This window comes from Ambystoma mexicanum, chromosome 7p (assembly GCF_040938575.1).
Source record: "Ambystoma mexicanum isolate Mex_15411 chromosome 7p, UKY_AmexF1_1, whole genome shotgun sequence".
In the NCBI taxonomy this organism is placed as follows: domain Eukaryota; kingdom Metazoa; phylum Chordata; class Amphibia; order Caudata; family Ambystomatidae; genus Ambystoma; species Ambystoma mexicanum.
Window position 1 is genome coordinate 509,809,092 of NC_090939.1, and position 16,804 is coordinate 509,825,895.

Genomic DNA, 16,804 nt, shown 5'->3' on the forward strand with positions numbered 1-16,804 from the left:
CGGTTAGCAGTTGCCTGATTACCCTTTTGTTGGCTGGATCTTGAATAAAGTCTGTGACACTGGCTCCTCTCCCTATGAGTGAAGGGTATGATAACACCACAAGTTGAAAGTAGGTTAGCACATCCCACTTGAGATTTCTGCTGGAATGTACCATGAATTCTGTGATCAAAGTCTCGATACTGGTTGCTTCAGGATACTGTGTTACACTCGCAAAAATATTTTGTTTGTAGTCTATCAGAGTCTTGATTCTTTGTATTACTTGTGCATGACGTGCTTAAAAAAGTTTGTTTTATCAATGTTGTTGTGGCCTTGGATGCGCTTCTCTTTACCCTGCAACTGGGATGCACAGAGTGTTCGTTATGTCCTTATCACCCTTTGCTTGGGGAACCTGTTCAGTTTTATGCCACACTTGCATTCAGGTTCTTTGTCTTGGTTTTCTGCTCATGCGTCCTTCTTCCTTGCCATGGATCTTGTCTGCACGTGCTGAGGTTCTTCCCTGTTGTCTGTTGCTTCTTTGCAGTGGATGCAGCAGGAGGGCTCTCTCCTATATAGGGTTTAATGTCATTTAGGAAGATCCATGCCCTTCTGCCCTAGAGCTTGACGACGGAGGGGGTGCAGTCTTCTACAATGAAAGGGCCATTAAATCTTGGCTCGTCCCACCTTTTCCTGGTAAAGTTCTTCACCAAAATGCTGTCACCAGGGAAGATGAGGGGAGCATGTACACCTTGTTCGGTGTCTGCTTCAGCACTTCCTGGTGCGCCCTGTGCTGCGCCACCCCCTTTTCGCCGTTGCTGCAGTTGGCCTGAAATGATAGAGGTACTAGATGTCAAACAGTTCAGGTACTTTTGCATCTCTGTTCCCAGAATCTCCCTAGTCGGCTGGGCATCACAACTAGCTCTATCTCTGTGGGTTAGAGGGGCCCTCATCCTTCTGCCTGTAACTATCTTGTGCGGCGTGAGGTGATGGTCGGAGCCTGGTTGTTTCCGAAGTGCATATATTGCCAGTGGTAGGCAGTGCAGCCATCCCTTTTTTAATGTGAGCTTCAACTTGGCTATCCTGTCTTTAAGCAAGCCGTTGATCTGTTCACATATCCCATTCCCCTCTGGATGATACACCGACGAGAACTTGTGCTTTATACCAAGCAATGAACTAATCTGTTCGAACACTGAATTTACAAAGTGGGCCCCATTATCTGATCTCATTACCTCGCACACCCCCCATCTAGGGAACACTTCCCTCACCAGGAACTTAGCAGCACAGGCAGCGTCGGGGTGTGTACAGGGGCCTGCTTCTATCCATCTAGAGAAGGGACACAGCACCACAATTAAATACCTGTACCCGTTGCACACTTGAATCATGGCGACATAGTCGATATGTAAGTGCTGGAATGGTCCATTTGGTCTGGGAATGATTCCTCTCACTACTTTTAATCTGTGGCCAGCGGTGAATTGCTGGCAGATAATGCAGTTCACCATGAAAAATACATCATGCTCCGCTAAATTCGGCGTGAACCAGTCTTCTGCAAGCGTTGCAGCAAGATTTTCTTTTGTCATGTGGATGGGGTAGTGCAGTTGTTCTAATTCTACCTTTAGGAGGGCGACAGGCATTACTGGTTTACCAGTGCTGTCTTGCCTCTACAGCCCGTCAGAGGGGTTTAAAGAACACCCTCAATGCTTCCATTAATTCTTCTCCTCTTGTGGTGCCTCCCCCTGGAGCTCCATTAGCTGGGTCAGCCCCATATTGCTATAGGCCTCCGGTGTGGCTCACGCTACCATCATTTGTTCATGGGTACGTGCCACCTCCACGTCCATGATTGTTTCAGTTTTGGATGCCATGCGCTTGGCTTCCGTGTCCGCTTCATGATTTCCGCGTGACATGAAATCTGTCCCCTTGGTATGAGCAGCACATTTCACGACCGTTATGCCCACTGGGAGCTGTAGTGCTTTTATCAGCCTGTCCAATAAGGCTGCATGTTGCACTGGTGTGCCATCTGCTCGGAGGTAGCCCCTCCTTTTCCAGCGCACTAAACCTGCATGCACTGTGGATGTCACATAGGCGGAGTCACTGTATACCGTCACTTCCTGGCCTGCATGATTCTCAATGGCGAGTATCAATGCCAACAGCTCTGCAGCTTGTACCGAATAATGAGATGGTATTCGTGCACTAACGAGTACTCGAAACTCCCCATTCGCTAGGTGTTTTATCACAGCAACGCCTGTATACCTTTGTCCGTCTTCTTGGTCGATTCTTGAAGACCCGTCAATAAAGACGATCTCTCCACTCGCCAGGGCATTCTCTTTTACCCTGGGGATCTCATCATAGAATTCCTCATAGTTCACACAGTTGTATATAGGTTCTCCCTCTGTGACTGGTTCAGCTATGAATGTAGCAGGGTTCACAGTTTTACATCGCACTATTTTGATCGATGGGTTGGAGATAATCACCTCATAGGCGGATGCTCTTTGAGATGTCAGTGTGCCCTTTGGCTTCTCTAGTATGGCAAACAGTGAGTGTTCAACATACAATGTCATGGAGCATCCCATCACAATGGATGATGCCTTTTCGATAGCGAATGCTGCAGCAGATAGTTTTTTTCGCATGGGAAGTGGCCCTTCATGACTGGGCCCAGATTCCCGCTGTAATATGCTAGGGGCTTGTACCCCAGCGAGGTTCGCTGCGCAAGCACTGCCGTCATAAAATTACCATCGGAGTGTGAGAACAGGTAGAATTCCTCTGCATAATTAGTAATCCCAAGGACTGGGGCTTTACAAATTGCCCCCTTGAGTTCTGTAAACCCCTTTTCCATTGCTTCAGTCCATACGATACCTTCCCTCGTTGTCTGGGCCTTTTTTAGGGCCTGAAGCAAGGGCTTGGTGTATGAGCTGTAGTCAAAGACCCACGCTCTGACATAATTGCACAGGCCTAAAAAGCTTTGCATCTGTTTTATTGTGCCGTGTTCATGATGGCTTCAGCCCTTTCTGGGGTTACCCTTTTCCTTCATGAGAGATCAGTTGGCCTATGTATAACACTTCTGGCTGACAGTACTGCAACTTCTCCTTATCAACCTTGTATCCCTTCTCAGCCAGTATAGTCAATAGCTGCGCAGAGTCATGCCTGCATTGCTCTTCAGTGGTGCTGCAGATCAGAATGTCATCTACATACTGCAAAACAACACTGTCCACCGCAATATTGCTTATGTCCATCTGCAGGACTCTATAGCAAATGGATGGAGACTCACAGTACCCCTGTGGAAACCTCATACTTTTCAGGTGCATTTGTCTGAAAGTAAATGACGTCAGGTCTTGAGAGTCATGGTGCAATGGGATTGAGAAGAAAGCATTTTTCAAATCGATCACCGTGAAATATTTTGCCTCAGTGGGTATGTTGCACAGAATTGTGGGTGGATTAGGGACTAGAGGGAATTCGGCTTCAACTATATCGTTTAATGCTCGTATATCTTGGATTAAACGTCAAGACCCTCCTTTTGATTATTTGACAGGGTAAATCACTGTGTTGCAAGGTGATTCTGACGTCACTAGGATACCCTGCTCCATCATGGCGGAGATTGTCTTCGCTATTCCTTCATCTGCTTCTCTGGACATGGGATATTGTCACGCTCGTGGTAAAATTGCTCCTGGTTTCAGTTTGATTTTCACTTCACCCGCCCCTTTCAGGAGACCTACATCATAGGGCCCTGTAGTCCATACCGTGGCAGGCACTCGGGCCATGTCATCCTCAAAGTATTCTGGGCGTACCAGTGCCAACATCATTCTCTGTGGCACCTCTCGTTTGATCATTTTGACCCAAAATATGAGACTCACCTCCACCTTTGTCTCTTCTAGGTCAGGGTGTTCTTCAAACAGATTGTCATCGGTGACATCAGTCACTCGATACCCTTCTTCGATGGCAATAATCGCAAACCGTTGACTGCCTTCATCGTCATATCCTTCAACCAATACCACTTTTCCTCACACTGCGGCAGATTGTATTACCAAGGGAAATACTTGTCCCTCCTCTTCGTTCATGGGTATTCTTGGCCTAAATAGAAACTCATCAGGTGTCCTCATAGATTTATCTGCGAAGCCTGGCAGTCCCGCCCTAAGCACCCGCACGCCATATGCAAAGACTTCTGGCTCTAACGGTACAGCTCTCATGGCTGTATGTCCTGAGTATGCTCTGATCATTTCGCACACGTTTGAATGATGCATTCCTGGGGTGGAGCATACTATACCATCCTCGGTAAACAAGATGGTCATGTTTAATTTAGTCATCAGGTCCCGACCCAAAATATTTACTGGGGTCTGGCGTGAATATAATAGAGGTACATTAATTTCGCGCTCTCCCACTGAGACTGGGAGTGCATCTGTAAAGGGTACTCTACTATGAGCTCCAGTGAAACTCTGGGTATCTATGGCCTCGCCGGACAAGGAAAATTTGCCTTCTCGTATGCACGAATGCGTTGTGCCCGTGTCAACTAGGAAGGAATATTCTTTACCCCCTATGGTGACATTCACCCTAGGTTCCCTATTAGGGTCTGGTGTCACTGATAGAATAGAACACATCATGGTCTCCCGTGAGCTGTCCTACTTTATATATAGGGTCGGTCCACGGTACACTTGTGGGTTTCCCCCATTTCCAGGGTTAATTTCCCCCTCCGGGATTACTGCCCTGAGCCATCTGCGGCGGTGCCTGCTGGGGTTGTCCTTGTGGCATATTCCCCATGTTCGGTGGTTGAACCACTTGCTGTGCACCTTGCTGCAAGCCTGCCGCCTGCTGCTGCACTGTGTAATTTTGGGCACCGCCCTGTTGCGGGATGGCAGGTTGATTCGCCATGCCTGCCCCCATCCCTTGGTTATTTTGCCACATGCCATGACTTCTGCACATGCGCGCCACGTGTCCAGTCATTCCACACAGCCAACATACTGGCGGTGGTCGGGCCATCTGTCCATCTGGCATAGTTGGACTGCCCATCTGTGTGTTCTGGAAGCCACCTTGAACATTCTGAAACCCTCCTTGGTTACCTCGAAACCCTCCCTGATTACTCTGCCATCCTCTATTTCCAAAACGTCTTCCCCTCGGGTAAAATCCCGTGCTACCTTGATTATTCTGCAATGGGTTAATCGCTTGCTGTATGCTTGGTTCGGCCGGGCTGGTGATCATTGCTCCCTCGAGAGCATACTTTGAGAGCTTCCTTTGCACCAGCTTTGCCTCCTCCCCCTTACGCTTTGCCTCCTTTTCCCGATTCTTTTCCTGTAGCAATCTACAATAGTGCACGATTGTCAATTGTATTTCGGCCCATGGTTTAGATTCTATTCCTACCAATTTCTTGAGCTGTTTTTGCACCGGTTCTGGTAACCCTTGGCACAATATATGGTAGAATACAGGGATAGATTTCATCCAAGACTCATGCATTTCAAGTACCGACACGTCTTGAAAATTTTGGATATAAATCAACGGATCCTCAGATTCCTTCATTTTCCGAGTCATTATAGCTCCTATATCAGAAGTGTCTGGATATAGTGTACGCAGCGCTTTCCACACTGCTACCCTACAGTTATTAAATGGCGCTCCATCATGGGAGGTGTCAGTTATGGTTACCCTAGGGTAGCCCGCCCTTTTCCACACGTCGTCTGCTCTTTCACCCAGTATAGCAATTAGGAGCCCCTTAATGTCCCCTATGGCTAGGGTGACACCCCCTGTCATTTTCTCTAACTCATGTATCCACTTTCCGGCTCCCAATGTCAGCATTCGAAGCTTATTTTTAAGATTTTCTCGGTCCATGTGTGGTCATGGAATATATTGTGGTCTTGCTCCCCCCTTTTCTAGTAACGGGAATTGGAATGCACAGTCCACTTTCTCTTTCCCCATAGTTCTCGGGTCTATTGCCAGGGTTGCGTTCCCGCCTTGCTGTCTACCTGGCAATGCCCTTAACCTGTCCGCATAGGCAGGCGCCGACACCCCCCTCTGACCGTGGGGTGTTTCTTCATGTCGGCTGGATTGTCCAGTGGACTTCGGTGCCCCACATGTGGACCCTCTAGCATCCGACCATCGTACCTCTTGATCCCTTGGGAACCGTTTTCCGCACTGTCTCCCTTTGTCATGTGCCACTTCCTCCGTTTCCTCAACGGAGTCAGACTCTGAATACTCCCAGTTTACACAACTTCTTGCATCTTCTTCGTTCTGCCCAATCTCTAGCCTGTCTAGGGACAGTCCCCTGCTCCCACTACTTCGGGTGACATCCTCAGTGTCATATAGCTGAGTGCTCTCTAAGCGCTCATCCTCCCTTACCCCTTGGGAAATTAGTTCCAACCCCATCTCATCATAGATTTTATCAATCGTTTCCCCGCTGCTTCTGGTGTCGAAGTCATCTTCAATATTTGTCCCGCTTGTACCTGGTACCGCATCGCTTGCAGGAAATAATTCTTCTATGTCTTCCCATTCTACAACAGGATTGGGTTTTTTAACTTCCCATTGTAAATATTCTAGATCTTGTGCCCTCTGTCTGTACTTACGTTCTCCTTCCTCATCTATTTCCTTTCGCTTCTTTGCTTCCTCTCTAGCCTTATCTACTTCCCTCATCCGTTCATTTCTATGTTTTCCTCTACTTTCCTCGTCTTCTCGCTTCTTTACTTTCCTTTCTTGCACTCTCCTGTCTTCCTCTAGCTTCAGCATGTTCTGCCTGTACTTCTCATAGGCTGCAAATTGTGTGCGACTGAGCGGTATTCCTTGCTCTTCGCGATATAGTTGTTCTCGCCTCAACCTATTCTTCTTTCTTATCCTCTCGTCTCTCATGTCCTTTTCTTTCTCTTTTTCCTTTCTCAGCACCTCATCAGACCATTCCCTCAGTCTTATGTCATCGCTCCCTTTACCATCAAGTTTTAGTAATATCTGACCTCCCATCCACTCATCCTTTACGAAGGCTAACTCGCTACTTCCTTTCTGCTTCTTTCCCTCTCTCTCAAGAGATGCACTACTCTGTGCCTGATCCTTTCCTTCATCACTGCGTCTCTCCTTGTCCCTCAGGACTACGGAGGCAAGATTACTTTCCTGCTCTTTTTCTTTGATGTCGTCACCACTTGAAGCAGGCGACTCATATGCCGGGTTGCTGTACCCCGTGGCTGCCTTAAGTTCTCTTCGTGGGTAAAGACCCTCTGACTTACTCCCTTCGATTACGGGTTCAGGTTGCGCAGTAGGCGTCTCACCCCCCTCTGTACATACATTTAATATCCAATCTGCGGATGGTTCTTCCACCTTTGTTTCTTCAAACATTTTCCACAGTTCCAGCATAGCAAGACGTTTCTCTAGCTTTTTGCCGGTATATGTGGCATGTAGGAAGGTGGTCATGTGCTGTAAAACAGCCTTAGAGAGTAACCCGTTCTGGGGTCACGGCATAAACATCTTATTTGCGGTGCCCTTAAACCACTCCTGGCTATATTTCTTCAGCTTTGTTGCATGCTTGGGCAGTTGCTTGCATAAATGCGCAAGCGGGGTAACTTTCTCCGTTCTTAATTTTGTCACCAACAATAATTATACAGTTCTTTTACTCTTTTACTAGTATGAGCGAGCACCAAATATGCAAGCTCCAATCCAATCTCTTCCCGCCAAATTTTATACCAACAATTTACTCAAAACTTCATCAATTCAGTGGCGATTCCCTCTCAGTTACAGAATCACGTAAATCCAAAATGCATTTTAAACAATCACCAATACAATTATTTTATATTCGACATACAACAGAACACATATGACAGACATTTGACAGACTAGACAGACACCAGCTGGTCATACGTATACCTGCCTCCTAATTAATACCCAGTCATGGGATTTGAACGAACCCCCTTTATGACGTCTTTAAATGTCATCGTAGCCTAAATTGTCCCACCACTGTGGGCTCTGGGTTCACGTTCCTTCTGACCACTCTTTAAAGCACAGGAACAAGGCGAAATCTTTATGTTTTTGCTCAAGTGCCCCCCTGGTATTCCTTACGTTATATTCTTCTCGGGTGCCCCCCCGGTATTCCTTACATTTTTACTTCAGGTGCCCCCCGGATAATCTTTACCTTTTTATTTCAGGTGCCCCACTGATATTCTTTACGTTTTTACTTCAGGTGCCCCCCTGATATTTTTTATGTTTTATTTCTTATGCTCGAGTCATTACCCCCTATATATATATATATAATTACAGTCTTCTCTACTTCTAACTATTTTATTGTTTCGCCACCACCCTCCGTTACCTTTCCCTTACTGGCTCTAATGCCTACACGACATTTGCAAAAGTAACGAGTTTTATTGCTTTACTCACCGATCGCATCGTTTCCTCTCTGGAACTTCGGGATCACCGCCCCTTCCTCTTCCTGGTTTTAAGGTTTTCGTCCGATCCGCTGCCCGTGGGAATGAGAAGGGTTATGCTTGGAAAGGTGGGTTCCTTCAGACCCACTGCAGATTTTTTGAAATGTTACTCTATCATTGTCCACGGGAAGCTTCTCAGTCTACTCAGCCGGAATGGCGAAAGGACTCGTAATCTTACCGAAGGCCCAGAGTTACTTCGTGCCTTCGGTCTAAGGGTGTCTTACACTATATCAATCGATAATCTATAATCGATGGCCGGAACCATCCTCACGCTACCAAGTGTTCACGAGGAGAGGAATTCGCTGACGGGCCCATTGGTCAGCACTCACACTCTATAACTTGTAAGACAAGATAGCTACACCATGTGAGGACAGGGGGTGCAGGATTCACTTACTCCGATACGACTCAATAACGAGGACTCAGTAGTTTGGCAAAGGGAAATCCGTTTAATGATACATTCATCAAACAGGGAAACAAATGGGAATCATTTGTAGTGTTATCACCGGTCTCGCTCCGACTTCCTCGAACTTCAATTGAACAGAGATTCTTATAGGCAATGTTCTTCATCATTGACGTCTAACTTTCCAAAACTCGACATGCAATATAATTGGTTAGGAAAGGTAACTTAAGTACAGGTGTTATATCTGTATATGATAATAGGGCATGCAGATTGGATGACTCTTATCGGGTGGGTGTCTACGCCCATCCCTCTACATCATGCGTGATAGATGTCACTACACTACGACGTCCTATTGGTTACAATATCTATAGGACTCCAGATAACGTGGTCCATTGTGATTGGGCAGGTTACACCCCTAGACATAAATTTCCACTTTTAATTAGCAGCATGCAGAACGGACACCCCTGTGCCTGGTGTCCCAAGTTTCACCCTGCCCCCCTTCCATCAATCAGTGTTTTAGTGCGACGTGTCAATTAGTTGGCTAAGGATGGCCTTGAAACTGTAGTCTCTTATCGGGAAAAGTTATGGCATCCTCAGGTCCTGGATGACATCAGGCGATGGTACTTCTTCGCGCCTGGCTGGTCACGTGTTAGTTTACCATGAATCTGCTTCAGTTTCCAGCTTTCAGTGCATTTAATTCTGTGTTGGCCTAGCCACCTGAATGGGCCCCCCTTATCTTGACCTTCATGAGGCAGGCTGGTATGCTCTGAAGTTGGAGTCTTGTGAGCTGACGCTCTCCTCCCCTTCTCAGGTTGACCTCGATTTCCTAGGCATGAGCCGCTCTTTGTTGAGTTTCGATTCCGCTCCTTTTTCTTGCCTTTGGCTGGGTTTCAAAACTTGGCCTGTCAGGCCTCTGGCCGCCTGGGTACCTTTCTGCTTTTACAAAATGGAGCCGCACTTGTATAATGTGCCTTATTGAGGTAGATATATGGTTGGCGCTTGCCGCCCTATCTTCTACTTAGCGTTGCAAGCAGTCTCGATTTCTTAGCATCTTGCGTTTCAAGCCTATTCACACACTTTTAACAGGATGGTTGCTTCCATCTTGTCTCGCAGCACCCGTTCTTCACATTTTAAAAGGATCTCTTCTCTGTGTCCATTACATTTAATTTTGTAGTTACTTGCACTGGCGTGTTGTCTTCGATAGCTGCTCTTGTTCATTCTCGGATTTGTTCAGGCCCTTGTGTCATTTCTGCTGGCCTTCTATTAAGGCTTCTGGGGTCTCTTCGTGGACCGTCTGTAAGTACTCCTCATTTCGTATCAGTGGCTGGTATGGCTGTCTGATAGGGTACTGTGCTGCCCAGGGTTGTCTGGTTATGGGTGCTTCAACCGGTATGGATCTTCTGATGTATACTGGGCAGAGTCCCAGTGCAGCTCTTTGTAGGTTCATTTGCTCTTCATACGTCACATACATTGGCGAGTGCGTTCCTGGTACCTCGAAATGAGGGGAAGGGGTGCAGGCCATGTCTGGGACCTCCTCTACAGTCCTCCTTTAACCAAGGCAAACATAGATAGTGAAGTAAACAGCAGTGGCGACTCGTCCATAATGGGCGAGGGGACACACCCACCAGTACCCTCCCCCATTATTGAGGAGCTAACGAGCCAGCCAAGTGTAAACACTTACCGCTCCTCTAGCTGCTTTCTGCAGCTGAGCGACTGCTCCTGAGCTGCCTTAAACTGTCAAAGGGGAACGTGGGTTTTGTTCCCCAGCATGCATGTCCAATGGGTCATGCAAGGCCGGGAACGTTTTCATTCCCCAGCCTTTCATGGCACATTGGGGATGCAGATTAGGGAACTGCATGTCTGAACATGCGTTGGGGCACTCCTACACCTCCATGCACATTAAGACAGTTTGAGGCCGTCACACAGTAGCACTCCGACTTCTGTGTGCATTTGTGCAGGAACTACGAAGCACTCTTTGCTTCCTGGTTCCTGTTTGTGTGCTGCAGGTGTCGGGGGCTTCCGTGTTTCCTGGGAGGCCAGCGCACATCGAGGAGCAGAGTCCAGAAAGGGGCTGAAGGTAAGAAATATCTGTACTGTGTATGCATATTTGCATGTGTGAATGAATGATGCATGAGTGGGTGCTGGGTGCGTGTATGAATGAGCGAGTGTATGGTGCATTGGTGTGCGGATGAATGCTGTGTGAATGAAGTCATGAATGTTGCTGTGTTATGTGGGGTGTGCACTTGTTCATTTTTGCAGGGACAGGACAGTGATTTGGGGGCGTGGGGATTGGGGATATGACGGCAAAATCAAAGAGGCCCAGTAAACAATTATGCCATGATTTCATCATTGTTTACTCTCCATTTTGTTAAAGCAAGCATGATGAGCATGATATGTTTTATTACCTGGTGTAAGGGTGCGGAAGTAAGAGTCTGACACAGAGGTGGCATATTTGTTGGCAAATACTTTTATTAATGATAAAGTAAAGGAAAAACATATCTAGCTCTATTCCTAAGAGGGGTTTCTCTACCTCAACAAAAAGACTAAGAATTCTACCAGGAAGTTCAAAATTGTAAAGTGTCCACCGTCCTATGTCCAAACCTATTTTTGCCCCATAGACACTAAATTAACTAAGGAAAACTGTGACCCTCTGGATCCTGAAGAATGCTTCTCCAATTTTGGACAAGTAAAATGTTCAATTCTTAATGTTCTTGACAAGAAAACACAATTTCCAATTATCGGGGGGCAAGGGGAGACTCTTCCCCTCTTCTTCTTTCACTTCACAAATGTCTTATATGAGGGGTCAGAAATGTGAGACGGACACAAAGGTAAAGTTTTCTCAAAGTTTGCCATTTATTAAAATTAAAAGTGGCGATATAAACACCTTTCCCTACCTTAATGAGGATGCCCCTACCTAGCAAACTAAAACTAAAGAAAAAATACCTAGTGTCCAACAAGTTTCTGACCCTCACACTAATACATACAATAACATTAAACAAGGAATGTTTGGCTGTCTTTAGTTCCAGAAAACAGAATAATAGTTCAAACTTGTAGGTTCTAGCAGGTACTCATTGAGACAAGGGTTGAACTCCCTTCCCTTGGATCAATTCAGGAGTATTCTTGATAAAGTTTTGTTTCAGCAAAGTTCTGTTCAGTTTTTTAACAATGTCTTTTCCCTCCACTACATCCTTCCACTTGGCAAATTAAACACCTCTTTCACAAACACTTGTTCAGAAATCAAAACAATTGTTATCCGCCACAATATCCTTCTTAGTAAGGCAAACGTCTCTCCTTCAAAACACAAGTTGATAAACCAAGGTAATCACTTTCCTTGTGATGCAACACCATTATTAGCAAATCACAGTTATTCTTCAGTTGTTATACGTTTGTCAGGGTCATGATGCAGCACCATTATTAGCAAATCACAGTTATTCTTCAGTTGTAATACTTTTGTCAGGATAGCACCACAACTACCTTTGAGGATACTACAGTTTGTCAAAATGATAATAGAGTTAATAACATCTTTCCACCACACTTCCTTGCCACTACCACACTGCTTCAACACATCTTTTTGTTTCCTGGTATACTCGCCTGCCAGGACTATTAACTACTAATGGTCCCTTTCCTGGTTTACTCTCCCACCAGGAAGAAGGAAAAACTCCTACAACTACAAATAATTTCAGTAGCAATGTTTGTTCCAGAGTTCTCCCCACCAGTATCCCTTGTGAGGAAGGCTGTACACTAGTTACCTCTTTTTATAGTTTCTTGGTTCTTGGTAAGGTGGGTTACAGGTTCCCCCTAACTGGTATCCCGAAAGAGAAGTATTGCACCCAGGCTGCCTCTTTACAACTTCTTGTTCACAACCTCTTGGCTGTTGGCAATACTGGTTACATGTTTCCCCAGATAGGTGTCCCTTGAAAGGGGAATTGCACCCTTGATGCCTCTTTACTTCTCCTTCACAACCTCTTGGCTGTTGGCAATGCGTGTTACAGGTTTCCACAGATAGATGGGGAATTGCACCCTTGCTGCCTCTTCACTTTATATGCTCGATATTCAAATCTATTGGGTATGTCCCAATGCCCTGTTAATAAGTGTAGCAGTCTGCACGGCTCTTCGTTGGAGCTCTGACAGCTCTGTGGGGTCTCACATTCCACTTCTTCACCAGAGCGGTTCATGTTGTGTTAGGAGCTCATTTCCCATGTGGCTGGGTTTCCCTTCCTGTAGCCTTGCACAACACTGCTTCTTGCTGTGCTTGCTCTGCACTGCCACACACCTTCTCCTGAATCGGCTTCAGCTGGCGCTCCTTGTGCTTCTATGGCAAACCCTGCATTCGACCCTGCAGCTGCCTTCACTACTCCTTCCGCTTCTTCTTCCAGGTGTGACTCATTATGGGATTTAAATGTCCTGCTCAGGTGCCTCATGCAACAACTAGCCGCTCATTATGTTCAAAGGCACATTTGATGCTCATGGCATCTGAGTCACTCTACATGGGCCTTGAAGTCTGTAGTGGTATTAATCATTTGATATTTATTTAGTTGTGAGTATGTGGTGAGTTGAGAGTTGTGAGAGGCAGGGAATGGTATAGAAAAGGTTTGCTATTAAACATTAGTTTGAGGACTTTGACTGTGGGTCTTTCCTTCTTCACCTGCAGCTGAATCTTACAATAAAAAGAATTGTCAAAAGCAAAGTTGACCAAATGTATCAACGATTCTGGATTACCCCTTGCCAGACTTCATTGCAGTTTTTGTTGTTCCAGAGAGTGTGTTTAACAGTGGGCCCTTGCCCCTTTACCCTTTATCTTTACTTCTTCCTGCTCAATTTTGTTTAGGTTCCAGACCCTTCTAGGACACCTCGGTATCTCCCCGATTTGCTCCATATATTTATATCTAATTTCTGTCGGCCCTGACCCTTTTTTTGGCTTTTCTGGGCTTCCCGGATCATCCTAGACCTCAGCACCTTGTTTGAGGGCTTCCTTACACTGCAATGGGTCCTTGACCTTTCTGCACTCTTCTGGTGCGGGTTCTTCAGTCTCATATGGGTCCCAAATCCCTCTATTAGGTTTGTCATGGATCTCATCACTTTGTTTGCGTGCTTCCATAGACTGCAATGGGTACGTGTCCCTTCTGTACTCTTCTAGTGCAGCTTCCTCAGTCTCATATGGGTCCCAGACCCCTCTCTCAGGTTTGCTGTCACTTTCGGCCAGGCCTGGTTCACTAACCTACCAGGTACTGTCTCTCATATGTCCGCTCTGTATTTCTCCCCAGGGACTGGGACGAGGGAGAAAGAGTCCCTCAACTTTCCCCAACTGCCTCCTTTGCTCTTTGTGATCCATGTGCTCAATCTTCTTTGTGTCAGTAGTAACAGGTACTCCAACTGGGTAGTTATTACTCTTCCTCATCACAGTATGGTCAAAGTGGACGGGGGTCTCCTATTTTGCAGTAATATATAGATTTGTGAAGAATTATAGATGGGAAAGTGGGTGAGAAAAGTGAGGGGACAGCAAAAGATGAGGTGCATACCATGTTCTCCCAGGATAATCATCACTGGTCCCATGGAGGGCTTCCCTCCCCATGAGATCCACCTGCGGAGTACCACCCACAGGGGACTATCAGCTAGAGGCCTCCCCTCCCTAGCCTCATGGGAAGGAGCTCCCCCATGGGAGCAGTGATGATACTCTGGAATTCGTCACACTGGATAGACTGACTTTTGGTGCAGGCAGTCTAACTATTTATTTGGCATCACATTTTGCACTGAGAAATTGTGATAAAGTAAGCATGATGTGTTATAACATGGCTAGAATATCATTTTGGTGCAGCTAGTCCAGTTATTTCTTACTTTGGCATTACATATTTTTCAAGGCATCTTTGATAAAGCAAGCATGATAAGTGTTGTTATGTGGCTAGAGTGGCATTTTGGCACAGGAAGTCTATCCATGTCTTACTGTGGCATGACTTTTTGTATTAAGCATCTTTGATGAAGCAAGCACGATATGTGTTTTAGCTGGCTAGAGTGCCATTTTCATGCAGCTAGTTTAGCCATTTCTGTGGAGTTACTGTCCATCTATGGTAAGGCAAGCATGCAGTGGCAGAGCCAGGGGTGGCAGAGGGGGCATATGGCCCCCCTGTATCTCCCCTGGTGCCCCCTGTGTGCCCACGAGTCTCCTACTGGCGCCGTATTATCCGCCCAGCACCAAAAGCTGCTTCTGCTACTGTAAGCATGGTGTGTTGTTACATGGCCAGACTTGCATTTTGGTGCAGCCCATCTAGATATTTCTTAGGAATGGCCTTGTTTACTCAGCATCTATGATAAAGCAATCATGATCTGTGTTATTATGTGGCTAGGCTGGCATTTTGTTATGCAGCCAATCTAGCTATTTCTTACTGTGACATGGCACTTTGTATCTGGGCTTAGAGTAAAAATGAAAGCAGCCAATTTAGACAGGGATTTTGGTGCAGCAAATCTGGGCATTTCATACTTTCCCCAGAATTCTTTTTAACTGGGCAACTCTAATAAAACAGTCTTGCAAAGTGTAATTACCTGGCTAGACTGGTATTTGGGTGCTGCCAGTCTAGCCATTTCTTACTGTGGTATTGTATATTTTTCTGGGCATCTGTGATAAAATAACCATGATAAGTGTTATTGCTTTGACTGTCATTTTGGTGCAACCACTCCAGGTAGGTCTTAATGTGGCATGGCACCTTTCACTGTAATATGTTATTATGTGTCTAGACTCAGCTACATTGTGCAGCCAGTTGGACATGTGTTCATTGTGGCATGCCATTTTTTTTATAGCAAAGCATTACATTCATTAAAGCATTAATGTTCATGTGCACTGTTGGTGAATTGCATTATTGGATTAGTGGATTGGTGTTACCCTACAAAATAAATGAAAACGCTTTTTAGCCAATTTTTCTCAGATAGTGTGCTGCATAATGCATTAAAACACTTATTTATATCTTTCTCCTAGTGCAGTGTGCAGCGTGCCCCTGTAGCAGTATTATTGTGTCTATTGCACAAGCATGGTAGTCTAGGCCAGCCCAGAGTGTGGCACGACCCATGATGTGTTGCTAGGCTGGGGGCCAACCTCAGCATAGCTTGCAGGGGGGCCCCGAATTTTGTGCCACAACACTGCATGCTTACCATAGGATGTGAATACCTAGACACATTATGAAAATACATGACAAATGCTGTGAGTGCATGAGGATTTAATGGAAAATCCTGGTATATGGTAAGAGTACCTGAGTATAGGATGACAATATCTAGAAAATGGCTTGAGTACTTAGGCATGTGATGGCAACAGCTGCCCAGTGGAGGAAGTGACGGGGTATATAATGCTTACTTCTGGCAAATAGCTGCACGGATTGCTTATGTGAACTTGCTTGTTTCTGGAATGGCACAATCTCATGTTACAAGTTCGAAATGCTGGTTGGGTAGACTAGGCCCTTCATCCTTCAGAGTGCGATGACTCGAACATCATCAGTGGGTCATAATAACACTCATTATTACAGACCTTAGAAGTGGTCCGTCTACATGAAGCACTAATTTATAGTTATATGATGCAACTACAAGGCCAGCATATTACAGTGCTAATTAAATTGTGCTAGTTGCTGTTGTCTGATGGCAGAAGCTGGCAATTTGTGTGGGGACCCAGCAATAATGCAAATACATTACTGTTTGATGGCAATACCTATAATATGTTATGACTATGTTAAAATATGCTGGCAAAATACACAGGGATGTCATTTGGGGGTCGCCGGAGGTCGCAACTGCGACCTCTGAAGTCTCCCTTGCGACCTCTGTGGTCACCCTTGTGACCTCTAGAAAAAAATAGAAAAAAGAGAAAAAAAAAGTTTTTTTTTTTTTTTTTAATGTAAGCTCATGGTCTGTGGCCAGCACCATGTGGCTCTTCAGTACTGGAGTGGCTGGCTTTCTTGTTAAAGCCACTTAAAAAAAGAACAAGAAGAAAAGGAGTGACACAAGTCTAACACTTTCAGCACTGACCCTAAATATTAGGAATACCAAATAATGGCTCTCATTCCGAGGTTGGTGCTAGTCA